The sequence below is a fragment of the Lathyrus oleraceus genome, chromosome 1, assembly GCF_024323335.1.
Source record: "Lathyrus oleraceus cultivar Zhongwan6 chromosome 1, CAAS_Psat_ZW6_1.0, whole genome shotgun sequence".
NCBI lineage: Eukaryota > Viridiplantae > Streptophyta > Magnoliopsida > Fabales > Fabaceae > Lathyrus > Lathyrus oleraceus.
Genome location: NC_066579.1, coordinates 276,357,733 through 276,361,843, shown reverse-complemented (window position 1 = coordinate 276,361,843; position 4,111 = coordinate 276,357,733). Strand labels below are relative to the sequence as shown.

Below are 4,111 nucleotides of genomic sequence, written 5' to 3'. Positions count from 1 at the left end.
GCCTATAGGGTATTTAACGGATCTATCGGCTAATTGAAGCGACATCTTAGTAGGTTGTAATTCTCCTAAGTTTAATCTCTCACAAACTGCTAAAGGCATTAAGCTCACACTAGCTCCTAAGTCTAGAAAAGCTTTTTCGATGACATGATTCCCTAAAATACAAGGAATGGAAAAATTTCCGGGATCTTTATCTTTCTTTGCTAACCTATCTTCGGAAATAGAATTACATTCCACGGGTTTCGGATCTTCAAGTCTACGTTTATTCGTAAGTATGTCTTTGAGAAACTTAGCATAAGAAGGTATTTGGGTGATGGCTTCTGTAAAGGGGATTTCTACGTGAAGTTTTTCTATAACCTTAACGAATTTTTGATATTGATTATCGATTTGGGTTTTCTTTAATCTTTGAGGGTATGGTATTGGTGGTTTGTATGGCGGTGGTGGTACATAGGTTTTATTTTTAGGTTCTTCTCCTTTTTCTTGACTTTCCGGGGTTTCAGGCTTCTCTGGTTCCTTTTCCTCACTCCTCTCAGAAGTTTCAGGCTCACTTAATCTAGGGTTTAAAGGCTCCTTATAAGCGGTTCCACTTCGTAGAGTAATGGCATTAGCTTGCCCTTTCGGTTTTGTTGAGGTTGTCCAGGGAACTGTCCTCCAGGGGTAGTCTGTGGGGCTTGGTTTAACGCTACCTGAGAGATCTGGGTTTCAAGCATCTTATTATGAGTAATGATTTGATCAACCTTGGTTCCTAACTGGGTAATTAGTTCGTTAACATGGACGCTTTGGTTCATGAACTCTTTGTTTTTCTGTTTTTGAGCAACGATGAAATCTTTTACAATTTCTTCAAAGCTCGGGTTTGGCGGTACAGGTTGCATAGGTTGATTTGTTCTAGGGGCTTGGTAACCTTGTTGTCTCAGAGGTGCGGTATTTTGAATAGGGTTATTATTTTTGTAGGAGAAGTTTGGGTGATTCCTCCATCCAGGGTTATATGTGTTAGAAAATGGGTTCCCTTGGGTATAGTTCACTTGCTCAGTGTTGGTTTCATTTAACAGATTGCATTCGGCGGATTGGTGTCCTTGCGTTCCACATATCTCACAATTCGGCGAAACTGCGGCTACAGTATTCGGAGTTGTACACATATGTTCGACTCTAAGGGCCAACGCGTCCATTTTAGCCTGCATCATGTCTATAGAGCTTAGCTCATGTATTCCTCCTTGGGCTTCCTTCTTTTCCACTGTCGCTCGTTCTACTCCCCATGATTGATGGTTTTGGGCCATATCCTCGATAAGGGCACTAGCTTCAGGGTAAGGTTTATTCATCAGTGCGCCACCAGCGGCAGCGTCGATGGTCATCTTAGTGTTATAATGAAGTCCATTATAGAAGGTTTGGATGATTAGCCAATTCTCTAAGCCATGGTGTGGGCATGCTCTTAATAGTTCTTTATATCTCTCCCAGGCTTCGAACAACGACTCTCCTTGGAGTTGGGTAAATCTAGTTATAAGGTTTCGAAGAAGAGCGGTCTTACTTGGGGGAAATATCTAGCAAGAAAAACTTTCCTAAGGTCATCCCAAGTTGTTATTGAATTGGGTGGAAGAGAATCTAACCATGATAGAGCTTTATCTCTGAGGGAAAAGGGAAATAATCTTAAGCGTATCGCCTCAGGAGAAGCTCCATTGGTTTTAAAGGTGTCTGCTAACTGAAGAAAGTTTTTTAAATGTTGGTTTGGGTTATCAGTAGCGAGACCTGAGAATTGTCTCTGTTGCACTAATTGCAGCAGGGATGGTTTAAGTTCAAAATTATTGGCTGGGATAACGGGGTTTACTATACTGGAACTAGGTTCCTCGTTTGATGGTTGGGCGAAGTCCTTAAGAGGTCTTCGGTTTTGTTCTTCGGCCATAGCTATCCTATTCCTATGGAAAAATAAACGTGCGCGAGCGTAACGTTCAGGTTCAGCTAGAGGGTCTACTAAACTTCCGGCACTGCGAGTCTTTCGCATTGACCGGTGGGTAACAACCTTAGTCTAAACGGTATAACTACAGGGTAATGAAATTTGACGAAATTGGTCCCCGGCAACGGCGCCAAAAACTTGGTGCGTGTTTTTCGCAAGTGTACGAATCACGTCAAAGTAATATAAAAGATTATCGAATCCACAGAGACCAAGTGTCAATCTATCAAACCTGTTGTTATGGTGTGTATCTAAGGCAACTATTTTTAAGGGTTTTAATAAGGGTGCAATGGTAAATAAATTATAATTTTAAATAATAAATAAAGACAGGCTCGAATGTAATTCACGCAATCAATGATAATCCAGTACTTGTTAGTGGAACTACTTATGGGCAATGTTTTCTCCTTTGAAAAGAACTAATTTAACAGGAACTGTCGCTTTCGCGTATTCAGAACCGAGTTGTACTCTCTAATCAACCCCTCCTATTGTCACGGATAAAAAGGTGCGTACTGCGTTAGAGTAGTAAACCTATTTTAAGAAATATAGTATCTTAACTAAGTTGAAAAGTATTTTAACCTGGACTTCTTAGCAAAAAGAGGTTCTTACGAACCAGAGTTTAAACTTCCTAACGCGTCCGAAAATCGTTTTAAAATCTCTTTTCTTTTTAATCTAAAATCTCCTAATAAACTAGACAAAGCGCTTTTGGCTGTTTTTGAAATAGTTAAAAACAATTACTTGAATTGAAAGATAAAATAGCCCTTAGGTGTTTCCACGAACAATTACACTGATTACTGGTTTAATTACGATCCTCACATTCTAACCTTTATAGAATTAGTTAGACATGATAAAGTAAATATTCTTTTTATAGTTTTTCATAAAAGTAATTTAAAGCGAGTGCGGATAATAAACAAAGTAAAGTGCGAGTGCAGGAAATAAACAACGTAAATGTGCGAGTGCAGGAAATAAACAACGTAAATGTGCGAGTGCAGGAAATAAACAACGTAAATGTGCGAGTGCAGGAAATAAACAACGTAAATGTGCGAGTGCAGGAAATAAATAAAAGTAAAATACGAACTTGAATTAAAATGGCGGCAGGATTAACTTCCTCCAGAGTGCTCCAAAAACTCGAACCACAGACAGATTACAGACTCGATCACTCGATTGCAGAGGCACCCCGATGTGGAATGGCAACTGCTTTATAACTGATATATGCCTAGAGAATTCTAATTCTGGATGAAGAAAAACGAAAATCTAAGGTCCTATTTATAGTAAAAACTGAAAGCATGAAATGACAGGGACGCCCCTCCACTAAAAAGTGGAGGTTACTGATTTTGGCCTTGTGGCGCCCGCCACAGGCCTATGGCGCCCGCCATGGTCCCTACAGGGGATGATGGAGTGGGGATCGTGGGTCTTGACGGTTGAGGAGTGGTCTTGAGACGTGGCCACGTCATGGCTAACCCCATGGCGCCCGCCACGGTGGGTGCCGTAAGTGCAAAACGCTGAATTTCTAGGTTTTCGCCCGTTTTCACTCCTTTTTCGCTCCTTTTCCCGATTCAAGCTCCGATTATTATAAAAACCTGAAAACATAAGAAAACAAAGAAATAACAAAGCAAAACAACAATAAAAGCTAAGAATGCATGCGAAATCGGAGTCAGAAATACGGTGAATTTTAGTGTGATCAAAGCAACTAATGTACCTGAAAAAAATCTAACTCAATCAGTATACAAGTCAAAAAGTCAAACAGACAACCAACAGTCAACAGTACACAGTCAAACAAGCAATGCAACAATGTGCAAGGCACAAGCTCAAACTCAAATGAGCTAAGATCAACCTACAAAACAAATCAAGGTTATTCAACATCAACCACTTAATCAACTCAAGAGAGTGAATCAATCCCATCATAGCAATGAGCTTCTTAACCTGAAATCAAAGCTCAACTGTGAGTCACAAACCACTAGGGCGAGGCCTAGGGTCAAAGAGGGAAAAAAAATCCAAAACAGAACATGAAATTCAACATGAATGAACCTCAATCAATTAAGAACACACTCCAAAAGGTCCCATATCATTATCATTCACCAAATTCATTTTATGAACCAAATATGGCAAGGTATGCAAGTTGCAACCACATTGTGACAACAGAATGAACAAATGCACATTAATTCAAAAATGATT

General features: G+C 39.9%; 1 non-coding gene across 1 annotated transcript; it reads left to right on the top strand.

Moving 5' to 3' along the window:
* Positions 1–1,401: 1,401 nt before the first annotated feature.
* On the top strand, positions 1,402–1,508 carry LOC127116737 (small nucleolar RNA R71). Its single transcript, XR_007801532.1, has one exon. It is a non-coding gene; the product is annotated as a small nucleolar RNA R71 (small nucleolar RNA).
* The last annotated feature ends 2,603 nt before the right edge of the window (positions 1,509–4,111 follow it).